The 16,551-nt window shown below is 43.2% G+C and overlaps 10 pseudogenes; all 10 read right to left on the reverse strand.

The window, feature by feature from the left end:
* Positions 1-389: 389 nt before the first annotated feature.
* Positions 390-653, reverse strand: LOC130285823 (U2 spliceosomal RNA; annotated as a pseudogene).
* A 1,459-nt stretch (positions 654-2,112) lies between these two features.
* LOC130285824 (U2 spliceosomal RNA) lies at positions 2,113-2,376 on the reverse strand (annotated as a pseudogene).
* A 1,461-nt stretch (positions 2,377-3,837) lies between these two features.
* On the reverse strand, positions 3,838-4,101 carry LOC130285825 (U2 spliceosomal RNA; annotated as a pseudogene).
* Positions 4,102-5,561: 1,460 nt separating this feature from the next.
* Positions 5,562-5,825, reverse strand: LOC130285826 (U2 spliceosomal RNA; annotated as a pseudogene).
* Positions 5,826-7,288: 1,463 nt separating this feature from the next.
* Positions 7,289-7,554, reverse strand: LOC130287645 (U2 spliceosomal RNA; annotated as a pseudogene).
* Positions 7,555-9,018: 1,464 nt separating this feature from the next.
* LOC130285827 (U2 spliceosomal RNA) lies at positions 9,019-9,282 on the reverse strand (annotated as a pseudogene).
* Positions 9,283-10,720: 1,438 nt separating this feature from the next.
* On the reverse strand, positions 10,721-10,984 carry LOC130285828 (U2 spliceosomal RNA; annotated as a pseudogene).
* Positions 10,985-12,444: 1,460 nt separating this feature from the next.
* Positions 12,445-12,708, reverse strand: LOC130288378 (U2 spliceosomal RNA; annotated as a pseudogene).
* A 1,467-nt stretch (positions 12,709-14,175) lies between these two features.
* LOC130289545 (U2 spliceosomal RNA) lies at positions 14,176-14,439 on the reverse strand (annotated as a pseudogene).
* Positions 14,440-15,900: 1,461 nt separating this feature from the next.
* On the reverse strand, positions 15,901-16,164 carry LOC130285830 (U2 spliceosomal RNA; annotated as a pseudogene).
* Positions 16,165-16,551: the final 387 nt, after the last annotated feature.

The following is a 16,551-nucleotide window of genomic DNA, read 5'->3' on the forward strand; positions in this document are numbered from 1 at the left end:
TGGCGGATTTCCCATCCATCAATGGATGGTAAATTTTGTTTTTATCATTCACTGACCACAGAAACCAATGCATGGTCAAGCAACAGCAATGACACACCCTTGTGTATAGGCATGAGACCCTCATGTCATTTAACAGGATTCAGCACCACCCACAAGACAGCTACCTGTCATGTCATGTCAAACCTGCACAGGTGTGCTAGATTATTATTATTTAGTTTTATTTTATTTTTTTACACCAATCAGTGTGCAAACATGGTCATTAAAACGCTAAATGAATAGACGTTCATAAACCAGTCAGTGCAACTCATCATTTTGGTCTCCAATTCTCAAACTCAAATTCTCACCCACGGAGGATTAAATGAGAATCATACTTGTTTAACACTGGAATGGGGTGGTGCACTGTTCACTACCCGAAGATACTGCCACATCGGGTCAATGCATAGGGCGACAGAAGCAAGCTTCCAAATCAGCTCCCTTTCTCAAAAATCCATTTAATTTATGGTCCCCAGATAGGGAACGTATGTATCAGTATGTGCTCACAAGTCACCCAAGTGCAAGTATTCACACAAAAAAAAACGTGCCTCAGGATGCGATCTGTCGCAAGATCCTTTCTTTTTTTACACTTGATCTAAGCCAAAAGGCCTAGAGGGGATAACCGGGAAAGGGGTGGACCCAACCATGTCCCCTTCATGAGCACTCACATTACTCATAGGAATGGAAGGAAGGCTGGCAGCCAACCAGCCTCCCATACACTTTCTGGGTGGGTGGCAGTCAGCCACCCATACATACATACAGCACAGGCTAAACCCACATCATCACTTAAAAAAAGGACAGGCGACCATTGCACTCTGATGGAGCATTTAGCAATGCAATCCATAGCCTGGCTTTTGCCTGAACCCCCATCACTCCTCCTCTTGCATATAAGACAATATTTCAGATCTGCATATGAAAACAACACGCCTACCTTTGTTGCACATAGCTGCCTGCCTGTCTCTAGTTACCCCACTGGCTGTAGCTGCGTCCCTTCCGACGTGGAATAACACCAACTGTAACGATAAACTGAAAATTAACAGTATAAACCTGCATCATTTTGGACTCTGGTATTTGCTGAATCCGGGTGACCTGACAATCGATGGTGGTGCCGCTGGTGATTCTGGCCTTCTTGGAATCTGTTGGGCCTATGTGTTAGCTCACACATCACTTGGGTATCCATGGTAACTACCACAACATGGTCATCTGCAGTTTACATCTAGCCCGTGGCATTGAATGGCATTTTAAAAGTGCTAAGGGTCCTGGTGCAATAATCCTCCCATGAGGATCAGCCTCAACGGCTTTGTAGATTGCACTCATGTCAGCAACTCCATATACATTTTTTTTTCTTCATGCTTCTTTCTTCATCCTTTTTTCTTTCTGTCATTCAAACTTTCATTCATTCGATCTCTCTCACTCACTTGCTTTAACTCATTTGTTCTCACTCACTCACTCACTCACTCAATCACTCACTCACTCATTCACTCTCACTCACTCTCACTCTCTCACTCACTCGCTCACTAAGTCAGTCTCTCTCTCTCTCTCTTTTTCTTTTTATATATATTTTTTTCCGTCTTCTTCTTCTTCTTCAGACCCTGTCATAGCACTAATGCCTTTCCAATACCACCAGCAGATGGAGACACTCCATTGCAACATTGGTTGTGAGCAGCAGTTTCTAAAAACAAATGCCTCATGGCGGATTTCCCATCCATCAATGGATGGTAAATTTTGTTTTTATCATTCACTGACCACAGAAACCAATGCATGGTCAAGCAACAGCAATGACACACCCTTGTGTATAGGCATGAGACCCTCATGTCATTTAACAGGATTCAGCACCACCCACAAGACAGCTACCTGTCATGTCATGTCAAACCTGCACAGGTGTGCTAGATTATTATTATTTAGTTTTATTTTATTTTTTTACACCAATCAGTGTGCAAACATGGTCATTAAAACGCTAAATGAATAGACGTTCATAAACCAGTCAGTGCAACTCATCATTTTGGTCTCCAATTCTCAAACTCAAATTCTCACCCACGGAGGATTAAATGAGAATCTTTCTTGTTTAACACTGGAATGGGGTGGTGCACTGTTCACTACCCGAAGATACTGCCACATCGGGTCAATGCATAGGGCGACAGAAGCAAGCTTCCAAATCAGCTCCCTTTCTCAAAAATCCATTTAATTTATGGTCCCCAGATAGGGAACGTATGTATCAGTATGTGCTCACAAGTCACCCAAGTGCAAGTATTCACACAAAAAAAAACGTGCCTCAGGATGCGATCTGTCGCAAGATCCTTTCTTTTTTTACACTTGATCTAAGCCAAAAGGCCTAGAGGGGATAACCGGGAAAGGGGTGGACCCAACCATGTCCCCTTCATGAGCACTCACATTACTCATAGGAATGGAAGGAAGGCTGGCAGCCAACCAGCCTCCCATACACTTTCTGGGTGGGTGGCAGTCAGCCACCCATACATACATACAGCACAGGCTAAACCCACATCATCACTTAAAAAAAGGACAGGCGACCATTGCACTCTGATGGAGCATTTAGCAATGCAATCCATAGCCTGGCTTTTGCCTGAACCCCCATCACTCCTCCTCTTGCATATAAGACAATATTTCAGATCTGCATATGAAAACAACACGCCTACCTTTGTTGCACATAGCTGCCTGCCTGTCTCTAGTTACCCCACTGGCTGTAGCTGCGTCCCTTCCGACATGGAATAACACCAACTGTAACGATAAACTGAAAATTAACAGTATAAACCTGCATCATTTTGGACTCTGGTATTTGCTGAATCCGGGTGACCTGACAATCGATGGTGGTGCCGCTGGTGATTCTGGCCTTCTTGGAATCTGTTGGGCCTATGTGTTAGCTCACACATCACTTGGGTATCCATGGTAACTACCACAACATGGTCATCTGCAGTTTACATCTAGCCCGTGGCATTGAATGGCATTTTAAAAGTGCTAAGGGTCCTGGTGCAATAATCCTCCCATGAGGATCAGCCTCAACGGCTTTGTAGATTGCACTCATGTCAGCAACTCCATATACATTTTTTTTTCTTCATGCTTCTTTCTTCATCCTTTTTTCTTTCTGTCATTCAGACTTTCATTCATTCGATCTCTCTCACTCACTTGCTTTAACTCATTTGTTCTCACTCACTCACTCACTCACTCAATCACTCACTCACTCATTCACTCTCACTCACTCTCACTCTCTCACTCACTCGCTCACTAAGTCAGTCTCTCTCTCTCTCTCTCTTTTTCTTTTTATATATATTTTTTTCCGTCTTCTTCTTCTTCTTCAGACCCTGTCATAGCACTAATGCCTTTCCAATACCACCAGCAGATGGAGACACTCCATTGCAACATTGGTTGTGAGCAGCAGTTTCTAAAAACAAATGCCTCATGGCGGATTTCCCATCCATCAATGGATGGTAAATTTTGTTTTTATCATTCACTGACCACAGAAACCAATGCATGGTCAAGCAACAGCAATGACACACCCTTGTGTATAGGCATGAGACCCTCATGTCATTTAACAGGATTCAGCACCACCCACAAGACAGCTACCTGTCATGTCATGTCAAACCTGCACAGGTGTGCTAGATTATTATTATTTAGTTTTATTTTATTTTTTTACACCAATCAGTGTGCAAACATGGTCATTAAAACGCTAAATGAATAGACGTTCATAAACCAGTCAGTGCAACTCATCATTTTGGTCTCCAATTCTCAAACTCAAATTCTCACCCACGGAGGATTAAATGAGAATCTTTCTTGTTTAACACTGGAATGGGGTGGTGCACTGTTCACTACCCGAAGATACTGCCACATCGGGTCAATGCATAGGGCGACAGAAGCAAGCTTCCAAATCAGCTCCCTTTCTCAAAAATCCATTTAATTTATGGTCCCCAGATAGGGAACGTATGTATCAGTATGTGCTCACAAGTCACCCAAGTGCAAGTATTCACACAAAAAAAAACGTGCCTCAGGATGCGATCTGTCGCAAGATCCTTTCTTTTTTTACACTTGATCTAAGCCAAAAGGCCTAGAGGGGATAACCGGGAAAGGGGTGGACCCAACCATGTCCCCTTCATGAGCACTCACATTACTCATAGGAATGGAAGGAAGGCTGGCAGCCAACCAGCCTCCCATACACTTTCTGGGTGGGTGGCAGTCAGCCACCCATACATACATACAGCACAGGCTAAACCCACATCATCACTTAAAAAAAGGACAGGCGACCATTGCACTCTGATGGAGCATTTAGCAATGCAATCCATAGCCTGGCTTTTGCCTGAACCCCCATCACTCCTCCTCTTGCATATAAGACAATATTTCAGATCTGCATATGAAAACAACACGCCTACCTTTGTTGCACATAGCTGCCTGCCTGTCTCTAGTTACCCCACTGGCTGTAGCTGCGTCCCTTCCGACATGGAATAACACCAACTGTAACGATAAACTGAAAATTAACAGTATAAACCTGCATCATTTTGGACTCTGGTATTTGCTGAATCCGGGTGACCTGACAATCGATGGTGGTGCCGCTGGTGATTCTGGCCTTCTTGGAATCTGTTGGGCCTATGTGTTAGCTCACACATCACTTGGGTATCCATGGTAACTACCACAACATGGTCATCTGCAGTTTACATCTAGCCCGTGGCATTGAATGGCATTTTAAAAGTGCTAAGGGTCCTGGTGCAATAATCCTCCCATGAGGATCAGCCTCAACGGCTGTGTAGATTGCACTCATGTCAGCAACTCCATATACATTTTTTTTTCTTCATGCTTCTTTCTTCATCCTTTTTTCTTTCTGTCATTCAGACTTTCATTCATTCGATCTCTCTCACTCACTTGCTTTAACTCATTTGTTCTCACTCACTCACTCACTCAATCACTCACTCACTCATTCACTCTCACTCACTCTCACTCTCTCACTCACTCGCTCACTAAGTCAGTCTCTCTCTCTCTCTCTCTTTTTCTTTTTATATATTTTTTTTTCCGTCTTCTTCTTCTTCTTCTCCAGACCCTGTCATAGCACTAATGCCTTTCCAATACCACCAGCAGATGGAGACACTCCATTGCAACATTGGTTGTGAGCAGCAGTTTCTAAAAACAAATGCCTCATGGCGGATTTCCCATCCATCAATGGATGGTAAATTTTGTTTTTATCATTCACTGACCACAGAAACCAATGCATGGTCAAGCAACAGCAATGACACACCCTTGTGTATAGGCATGAGACCCTCATGTCATTTAACAGGATTCAGCACCACCCACAAGATAGCTACCTGTCATGTCATGTCAAACCTGCACAGGTGTGCTAGATTATTATTATTTAGTTTTATTTTATTTTTTTACACCAATCAGTGTGCAAACATGGTCATTAAAACGCTAAATGAATAGACGTTCATAAACCAGTCAGTGCAACTCATCATTTTGGTCTCCAATTCTCAAACTCAAATTCTCACCCACGGAGGATTAAATGAGAATCTTTCTTGTTTAACACTGGAATGGGGTGGTGCACTGTTCACTACCCGAAGATACTGCCACATCGGGTCAATGCATAGGGCGACAGAAGCAAGCTTCCAAATCAGCTCCCTTTCTCAAAAATCCATTTAATTTATGGTCCCCAGATAGGGAACGTATGTATCAGTATGTGCTCACAAGTCACCCAAGTGCAAGTATTCACACAAAAAAAAACGTGCCTCAGGATGCGATCTGTCGCAAGATCCTTTCTTTTTTTACACTTGATCTAAGCCAAAAGGCCTAGAGGGGATAACCGGGAAAGGGGTGGACCCAACCATGTCCCCTTCATGAGCACTCACATTACTCATAGGAATGGAAGGAAGGCTGGCAGCCAACCAGCCTCCCATACACTTTCTGGGTGGGTGGCAGTCAGCCACCCATACATACATACAGCACAGGCTAAACCCACATCATCACTTAAAAAAAGGACAGGCGACCATTGCACTCTGATGGAGCATTTAGCAATGCAATCCATAGCCTGGCTTTTGCCTGAACCCCCATCACTCCTCCTCTTGCATATAAGACAATATTTCAGATCTGCATATGAAAACAACACGCCTACCTTTGTTGCACATAGCTGCCTGCCTGTCTCTAGTTACCCCACTGGCTGTAGCTGCGTCCCTTCCGACATGGAATAACACCAACTGTAACGATAAACTGAAAATTAACAGTATAAACCTGCATCATTTTGGACTCTGGTATTTGCTGAATCCGGGTGACCTGACAATCAATGGTGGTGCCGCTGGTGATTCTGGCCTTCTTGGAATCTGTTGGGCCTATGTGTTAGCTCACACATCACTTGGGTATCCATGGTAACTACCACAACATGGTCATCTGCAGTTTACATCTAGCCCGTGGCATTGAATGGCATTTTAAAAGTGCTAAGGGTCCTGGTGCAATAATCCTCCCATGAGGATCAGCCTCAACGGCTTTGTAGATTGCACTCATGTCAGCAACTCCATATACATTTTTTTTTCTTCATGCTTCTTTCTTCATCCTTTTTTCTTTCTGTCATTCAGACTTTCATTCATTCGATCTCTCTCACTCACTTGCTTTAACTCATTTGTTCTCACTCACTCACTCACTCAATCACTCACTCACTCATTCACTCTCACTCACTCTCACTCTCTCACTCACTCGCTCACTAAGTCAGTCTCTCTCTCTCTCTCTCTTTTTCTTTTTATATATATTTTTTTCCGTCTTCTTCTTCTTCTTCTTCTTCAGACCCTGTCATAGCACTAATGCCTTTCCAATACCACCAGCAGATGGAGACACTCCATTGCAACATTGGTTGTGAGCAGCAGTTTCTAAAAACAAATGCCTCATGGCGGATTTCCCATCCATCAATGGATGGTAAATTTTGTTTTTATCATTCACTGACCACAGAAACCAATGCATGGTCAAGCAACAGCAATGACACACCCTTGTGTATAGGCATGAGACCCTCATGTCATTTAACAGGATTCAGCACCACCCACAAGACAGCTACCTGTCATGTCATGTCAAACCTGCACAGGTGTGCTAGATTATTATTATTTAGTTTTATTTTATTTTTTTACACCAATCAGTGTGCAAACATGGTCATTAAAACGCTAAATGAATAGACGTTCATAAACCAGTCAGTGCAACTCATCATTTTGGTCTCCAATTCTCAAACTCAAATTCTCACCCACGGAGGATTAAATGAGAATCTTTCTTGTTTAACACTGGAATGGGGTGGTGCACTGTTCACTACCCGAAGATACTGCCACATCGGGTCAATGCATAGGGCAACAGAAGCAAGCTTCCAAATCAGCTCCCTTTCTCAAAAATTCATTTAATTTATGGTCCCCAGATAGGGAACGTATGTATCAGTATGTGCTCACAAGTCACCCAAGTGCAAGTATTCACACAAAAAAAAAAACGTGCCTCAGGATGCGATCTGTCGCAAGATCCTTTCTTTTTTTACACTTGATCTAAGCCAAAAGGCCTAGAGGGGATAACCGGGAAAGGGGTGGACCCAACCATGTCCCCTTCATGAGCACTCACATAACTCATAGGAATGGAAGGAAGGCTGGCAGCCAACCAGCCTCCCATACACTTTCTGGGTGGGTGGCAGTCAGCCACCCATACATACATACAGCACAGGCTAAACCCACATCATCACTTAAAAAAAGGACAGGCGACCATTGCACTCTGATGGAGCATTTAGCAATGCAATCCATAGCCTGGCTTTTGCCTGAACCCCCATCACTCCTCCTCTTGCATATAAGACAATATTTCAGATCTGCATATGAAAACAACACGCCTACCTTTGTTGCACATAGCTGCCTGCCTGTCTCTAGTTACCCCACTGGCTGTAGCTGCGTCCCTTCCGACATGGAATAACACCAACTGTAACGATAAACTGAAAATTAACAGTATAAACCTGCATCATTTTGGACTCTGGTATTTGCTGAATCCGGGTGACCTGACAATCGATGGTGGTGCCGCTGGTGATTCTGGCCTTCTTGGAATCTGTTGGGCCTATGTGTTAGCTCACACATCACTTGGGTATCCATGGTAACTACCACAACATGGTCATCTGCAGTTTACATCTAGCCCGTGGCATTGAATGGCATTTTAAAAGTGCTAAGGGTCCTGGTGCAATAATCCTCCCATGAGGATCAGCCTCAACGGCTTTGTAGATTGCACTCATGTTAGCAACTCCATATACATTTTTTTTTCTTCATGCTTCTTTCTTCATCCTTTTTTCTTTCTGTCATTCAGACTTTCATTCATTCGATCTCTCTCACTCACTTGCTTTAACTCATTTGTTCTCACTCACTCACTCACTCACTCAATCACTCACTCACTCATTCACTCTCACTCACTCTCACTCTCTCACTCACTCGCTCACTAAGTCAGTCTCTCTCTCTCTCTCTCTTTTTCTTTTTATATATATTTTTTTCCGTCTTCTTCTTCTTCTTCTTCAGACCCTGTCATAGCACTAATGCCTTTCCAATACCACCAGCAGATGGAGACACTCCATTGCAACATTGGTTGTGAGCAGCAGTTTCTAAAAACAAATGCCTCATGGCGGATTTCCCATCCATCAATGGATGGTAAATTTTGTTTTTATCATTCACTGACCACAGAAACCAATGCATGGTCAAGCAACAGCAATGACACACCCTTGTGTATAGGCATGAGACCCTCATGTCATTTAACAGGATTCAGCACCACCCACAAGACAGCTACCTGTCATGTCATGTCAAACCTGCACAGGTGTGCTAGATTATTATTATTTAGTTTTATTTTATTTTTTTACACCAATCAGTGTGCAAACATGGTCATTAAAACGCTAAATGAATAGACGTTCATAAACCAGTCAGTGCAACTCATCATTTTGGTCTCCAATTCTCAAACTCAAATTCTCACCCACGGAGGATTAAATGAGAATCTTTCTTGTTTAACACTGGAATGGGGTGGTGCACTGTTCACTACCCGAAGATACTGCCACATCGGGTCAATGCATAGGGCGACAGAAGCAAGCTTCCAAATCAGCTCCCTTTCTCAAAAATCCATTTAATTTATGGTCCCCAGATAGGGAACGTATGTATCAGTATGTGCTCACAAGTCACCCAAGTGCAAGTATTCACACAAAAAAAAACGTGCCTCAGGATGCGATCTGTCGCAAGATCCTTTCTTTTTTTACACTTGATCTAAGCCAAAAGGCCTAGAGGGGATAACCGGGAAAGGGGTGGACCCAACCATGTCCCCTTCATGAGCACTCACATTACTCATAGGAATGGAAGGAAGGCTGGCAGCCAACCAGCCTCCCATACACTTTCTGGGTGGGTGGCAGTCAGCCACCCATACATACATACAGCACAGGCTAAACCCACATCATCACTTAAAAAAAGGACAGGCGACCATTGCACTCTGATGGAGCATTTAGCAATGCAATCCATAGCCTGGCTTTTGCCTGAACCCCCATCACTCCTCCTCTTGCATATAAGACAATATTTCAGATCTGCATATGAAAACAACACGCCTACCTTTGTTGCACATAGCTGCCTGCCTGTCTCTAGTTACCCCACTGGCTGTAGCTGCGTCCCTTCCGACATGGAATAACACCAACTGTAACGATAAACTGAAAATTAACAGTATAAACCTGCATCATTTTGGACCCTGGTATTTGCTGAATCCGGGTGACCTGACAATCGATAGTGGTGCCGCTGGTGATTCTGGCCTTCTTGGAATCTGTTGGGCCTATGTGTTAGCTCACACATCACTTGGGTATCCATGGTAACTACCACAACATGGACATCTGCAGTTTACATCTAGCACGTGGCATTGAATGGCATTTTAAAAGTGCTAAGGGTCCTGGTGCAATAATCCTCCCATGAGGATCAGCCTCAACGGCTTTGTAGATTGCACTCATGTCAGCAACTCCATATACATTTTTTTTTCTTCATGCTTCTTTCTTCATCCTTTTTTCTTTCTGTCATTCAGACTTTCATTCATTCGATCTCTCTCACTCACTTGCTTTAACTCACTCACTCACTCACTCACTCATTCACTCTCACTCACTCTCACTCTCTCACTCACTCGCTCACTAAGTCAGTCTCTCTCTCTCTCTCTCTTTTTCTTTTTATATATATTTTTTTCCGTCTTCTTCTTCTTCTTCTTCAGACCCTGTCATAGCACTAATGCCTTTCCAATACCACCAGCAGATGGAGACACTCCATTGCAACATTGGTTGTGAGCAGCAGTTTCTAAAAACAAATGCCTCATGGCGGATTTCCCATCCATCAATGGATGGTAAATTTTGTTTTTATCATTCACTGACCACAGAAACCAATGCATGGTCAAGCAACAGCAATGACACACCCTTGTGTATAGGCATGAGACCCTCATGTCATTTAACAGGATTCAGCACCACCCACAAGACAGCTACCTGTCATGTCATGTCAAACCTGCACAGGTGTGCTAGATTATTATTATTTAGTTTTATTTTATTTTTTTACACCAATCAGTGTGCAAACATGGTCATTAAAACGCTAAATGAATAGACGTTCATAAACCAGTCAGTGCAACTCATCATTTTGGTCTCCAATTCTCAAACTCAAATTCTCACCCACGGAGGATTAAATGAGAATCATACTTGTTTAACACTGGAATGGGGTGGTGCACTGTTCACTACCCGAAGATACTGCCACATCGGGTCAATGCATAGGGCGACAGAAGCAAGCTTCCAAATCAGCTCCCTTTCTCAAAAATCCATTTAATTTATGGTCCCCAGATAGGGAACGTATGTATCAGTATGTGCTCACAAGTCACCCAAGTGCAAGTATTCACACAAAAAAAAACGTGCCTCAGGATGCGATCTGTCGCAAGATCCTTTCTTTTTTTACACTTGATCTAAGCCAAAAGGCCTAGAGGGGATAACCGGGAAAGGGGTGGACCCAACCATGTCCCCTTCATGAGCACTCACATTACTCATAGGAATGGAAGGAAGGCTGGCAGCCAACCAGCCTCCCATACACTTTCTGGGTGGGTGGCAGTCAGCCACCCATACATACATACAGCACAGGCTAAACCCACATCATCACTTAAAAAAAGGACAGGCGACCATTGCACTCTGATGGAGCATTTAGCAATGCAATCCATAGCCTGGCTTTTGCCTGAACCCCCATCACTCCTCCTCTTGCATATAAGACAATATTTCAGATCTGCATATGAAAACAACACGCCTACCTTTGTTGCACATAGCTGCCTGCCTGTCTCTAGTTACCCCACTGGCTGTAGCTGCGTCCCTTCCGACATGGAATAACACCAACTGTAACGATAAACTGAAAATTAACAGTATAAACCTGCATCATTTTGGACTCTGGTATTTGCTGAATCCGGGTGACCTGACAATCGATGGTGGTGCCGCTGGTGATTCTGGCCTTCTTGGAATCTGTTGGGCCTATGTGTTAGCTCACACATCACTTGGGTATCCATGGTAACTACCACAACATGGTCATCTGCAGTTTACATCTAGCCCATGGCATTGAATGGCATTTTAAAAGTGCTAAGGGTCCTGGTGCAATAATCCTCCCATGAGGATCAGCCTCAACGGCTTTGTAGATTGCACTCATGTCAGCAACTCCATATACATTTTTTTTTCTTCATGCTTCTTTCTTCATCCTTTTTTCTTTCTGTCATTCAGACTTTCATTCATTCGATCTCTCTCACTCACTTGCTTTAACTCATTTGTTCTCACTCACTCACTCACTCAATCACTCACTCACTCATTCACTCTCACTCACTCTCACTCTCTCACTCACTCGCTCACTAAGTCAGTCTCTCTCTCTCTCTCTCTTTTTCTTTTTATATATATTTTTTTCCGTCTTCTTCTTCTTCTTCTCCAGACCCTGTCATAGCACTAATGCCTTTCCAATACCACCAGCAGATGGAGACACTCCATTGCAACATTGGTTGTGAGCAGCAGTTTCTAAAAACAAATGCCTCATGGCGGATTTCCCATCCATCAATGGATGGTAAATTTTGTTTTTATCATTCACTGACCACAGAAACCAATGCATGGTCAAGCAACAGCAATGACACACCCTTGTGTATAGGCATGAGACCCTCATGTCATTTAACAGGATTCAGCACCACCCACAAGACAGCTACCTGTCATGTCATGTCAAACCTGCACAGGTGTGCTAGATTATTATTATTTAGTTTTATTTTATTTTTTTACACCAATCAGTGTGCAAACATGGTCATTAAAACGCTAAATGAATAGACGTTCATAAACCAGTCAGTGCAACTCATCATTTTGGTCTCCAATTCTCAAACTCAAATTCTCACCCACGGAGGATTAAATGAGAATCTTTCTTGTTTAACACTGGAATGGGGTGGTGCACTGTTCACTACCCGAAGATACTGCCACATCGGGTCAATGCATAGGGCGACAGAAGCAAGCTTCCAAATCAGCTCCTTTTCTCAAAAATCCATTTAATTTATGGTCCCCAGATAGGGAACGTATGTATCAGTATGTGCTCACAAGTCACCCAAGTGCAAGTATTCACACAAAAAAAAACGTGCCTCAGGATGCGATCTGTCGCAAGATCCTTTCTTTTTTTACACTTGATCTAAGCCAAAAGGCCTAGAGGGGATAACCGGGAAAGGGGTGGACCCAACCATGTCCCCTTCATGAGCACTCACATTACTCATAGGAATGGAAGGAAGGCTGGCAGCCAACCAGCCTCCCATACACTTTCTGGGTGGGTGGCAGTCAGCCACTCATACATACATACAGCACAGGCTAAACCCACATCATCACTTAAAAAAAGGACAGGCGACCATTGCACTCTGATGGAGCATTTAGCAATGCAATCCATAGCCTGGCTTTTGCCTGAACCCCCATCACTCCTCCTCTTGCATATAAGACAATATTTCAGATCTGCATATGAAAACAACACGCCTACCTTTGTTGCACATAGCTGCCTGCCTGTCTCTAGTTACCCCACTGGCTGTAGCTGCGTCCCTTCCGACATGGAATAACACCAACTGTAACGATAAACTGAAAATTAACAGTATAAACCTGCATCATTTTGGACTCTGGTATTTGCTGAATCCGGGTGACCTGACAATCGATGGTGGTGCCGCTGGTGATTCTGGCCTTCTTGGAATCTGTTGGGCCTATGTGTTAGCTCACACATCACTTGGGTATCCATGGTAACTACCACAACATGGTCATCTGCAGTTTACATCTAGCCCGTGGCATTGAATGGCATTTTAAAAGTGCTAAGGGTCCTGGTGCAATAATCCTCCCATGAGGATCAGCCTCAACGGCTTTGTAGATTGCACTCATGTCAGCAACTCCATATACATTTTTTTTTCTTCATGCTTCTTTCTTCATCCTTTTTTCTTTCTGTCATTCAGACTTTCATTCATTCGATCTCTCTCACTCACTTGCTTTAACTCATTTGTTCTCACTCACTCACTCACTCACTCAATCACTCACTCACTCATTCACTCTCACTCACTCTCACTCTCTCACTCACTCGCTCACTAAGTCAGTCTCTCTCTCTCTCTCTCTTTTTCTTTTTATATATATTTTTTTCCGTCTTCTTCTTCTTCTTCTTCTTCAGACCCTGTCATAGCACTAATGCCTTTCCAATACCACCAGCAGATGGAGACACTCCATTGCAACATTGGTTGTGAGCAGCAGTTTCTAAAAACAAATGCCTCATGGCGGATTTCCCATCCATCAATGGATGGTAAATTTTGTTTTTATCATTCACTGACCACAGAAACCAATGCATGGTCAAGCAACAGCAATGACACACCCTTGTGTATAGGCATGAGACCCTCATGTCATTTAACAGGATTCAGCACCACCCACAAGACAGCTACCTGTCATGTCATGTCAAACCTGCACAGGTGTGCTAGATTATTATTATTTAGTTTTATTTTATTTTTTTACACCAATCAGTGTGCAAACATGGTCATTAAAACGCTAAATGAATAGACGTTCATAAACCAGTCAGTGCAACTCATCATTTTGGTCTCCAATTCTCAAACTCAAATTCTCACCCACGGAGGATTAAATGAGAATCTTTCTTGTTTAACACTGGAATGGGGTGGTGCACTGTTCACTACCCGAAGATACTGCCACATCGGGTCAATGCATAGGGCGACAGAAGCAAGCTTCCAAATCAGCTCCCTTTCTCAAAAATCCATTTAATTTATGGTCCCCAGATAGGGAACGTATGTATCAGTATGTGCTCACAAGTCACCCAAGTGCAAGTATTCACACAAAAAAAAACGTGCCTCAGGATGCGATCTGTCGCAAGATCCTTTCTTTTTTTATACTTGATCTAAGCCAAAAGGCCTAGAGGGGATAACCGGGAAAGGGGTGGACCCAACCATGTCCCCTTCATGAGCACTCACATTACTCATAGGAATGGAAGGAAGGCTGGCAGCCAACCAGCCTCCCATACACTTTCTGGGTGGGTGGCAGTCAGCCACCCATACATACATACAGCACAGGCTAAACCCACATCATCACTTAAAAAAAGGACAGGCGACCATTGCACTCTGATGGAGCATTTAGCAATGCAATCCATAGCCTGGCTTTTGCCTGAACCCCCATCACTCCTCCTCTTGCATATAAGACAATATTTCAGATCTGCATATGAAAATAACACGCCTACCTTTGTTGCACATAGCTGCCTGCCTGTCTCTAGTTACCCCACTGGCTGTAGCTGCGTCCCTTCCGACATGGAATAACACCAACTGTAACGATAAACTGAAAATTAACAGTATAAACCTGCATCATTTTGGACTCTGGTATTTGCTGAATCCGGGTGACCTGACAATCGATGGTGGTGCCGCTGGTGATTCTGGCCTTCTTGGAATCTGTTGGGCCTATGTGTTAGCTCACACATCACTTGGGTATCCATGGTAACTACCACAACATGGTCATCTGCAGTTTACATCTAGCCCGTGGCATTGAATGGCATTTTAAAAGTGCTAAGGGTCCTGGTGCAATAATCCTCCCATGAGGATCAGCCTCAACGGCTTTGTAGATTGCACTCATGTCAGCAACTCCATATACATTTTTTTTTTCTTCATGCTTCTTTCTTCATCCTTTTTTCTTTCTGTCATTCAGACTTTCATTCATTCGATCTCTCTCACTCACTTGCTTTAACTCATTTGTTCTCACTCACTCACTCACTCAATCACTCACTCACTCATTCACTCTCACTCACTCTCACTCTCTCACTCACTCGCTCACTAAGTCAGTCTCTCTCTCTCTCTCTCTTTTTCTTTTTATATATATTTTTTTCCGTCTTCTTCTTCTTCTTCTTCAGACCCTGTCATAGCACTAATGCCTTTCCAATACCACCAGCAGATGGAGACACTCCATTGCAACATTGGTTGTGAGCAGCAGTTTCTAAAAACAAATGCCTCATGGCGGATTTCCCATCCATCAATGGATGGTAAATTTTGTTTTTATCATTCACTGACCACAGAAACCAATGCATGGTCAAGCAACAGCAATGACACACCCTTGTGTATAGGCATGAGACCCTCATGTCATTTAACAGGATTCAGCACCACCCACAAGACAGCTACCTGTCATGTCATGTCAAACCTGCACAGGTGTGCTAGATTATTAATATTTAGTTTTATTTTATTTTTTTACACCAATCAGTGTGCAAACATGGTCATTAAAACGCTAAATGAATAGACGTTCATAAACCAGTCAGTGCAACTCATCATTTTGGTCTCCAATTCTCAAACTCAAATTCTCACCCACGGAGGATTAAATGAGAATCTTTCTTGTTTAACACTGGAATGGGGTGGTGCACTGTTCACTACCCGAAGATACTGCCACATCGGGTCAATGCATAGGGCGACAGAAGCAAGCTTCCAAATCAGCTCCCTTTCTCAAAAATCCATTTAATTTATGGTCCCCAGATAGGGAACGTATGTATCAGTATGTGCTCACAAGTCACCCAAGTGCAAGTATTCACACAAAAAAAAACGTGCCTCAGGATGCGATCTGTCGCAAGATCCTTTCTTTTTTTACACTTGATCTAAGCCAAAAGGCCTAGAGGGGATAACCGGGAAAGGGGTGGACCCAACCATGTCCCCTTCATGAGCACTAGTGTTGCTTGCGAATATTCGCAATTCGAATATTATTCGCGAATATCGCATATTCGCGAATTCGCGAATTTCACGAATATAGCGCTATACATTCGTAATTACGAATATTCGTTTTTTTTTTTTTTTTTCTTCACAGTACACATCACAGTGATCATCCCTCTCTGCTCCCAGCTTGTGTGGTGTAAAGAAGGCTGTAATACTACTGTGTGAGACTGGCGTGCGAAAATTCGCATATGCGAAAATTAGCATATACTAATTTTCGCATATGCGAATTTCCACATATGCTAATTTTCGCATGCGCGTATTTTCGCATACGCGAAAATAAAACGAGGATATGACGAA

Source organism: Hyla sarda, chromosome 8 (genome assembly GCF_029499605.1).
Source record: "Hyla sarda isolate aHylSar1 chromosome 8, aHylSar1.hap1, whole genome shotgun sequence".
NCBI lineage: Eukaryota > Metazoa > Chordata > Amphibia > Anura > Hylidae > Hyla > Hyla sarda.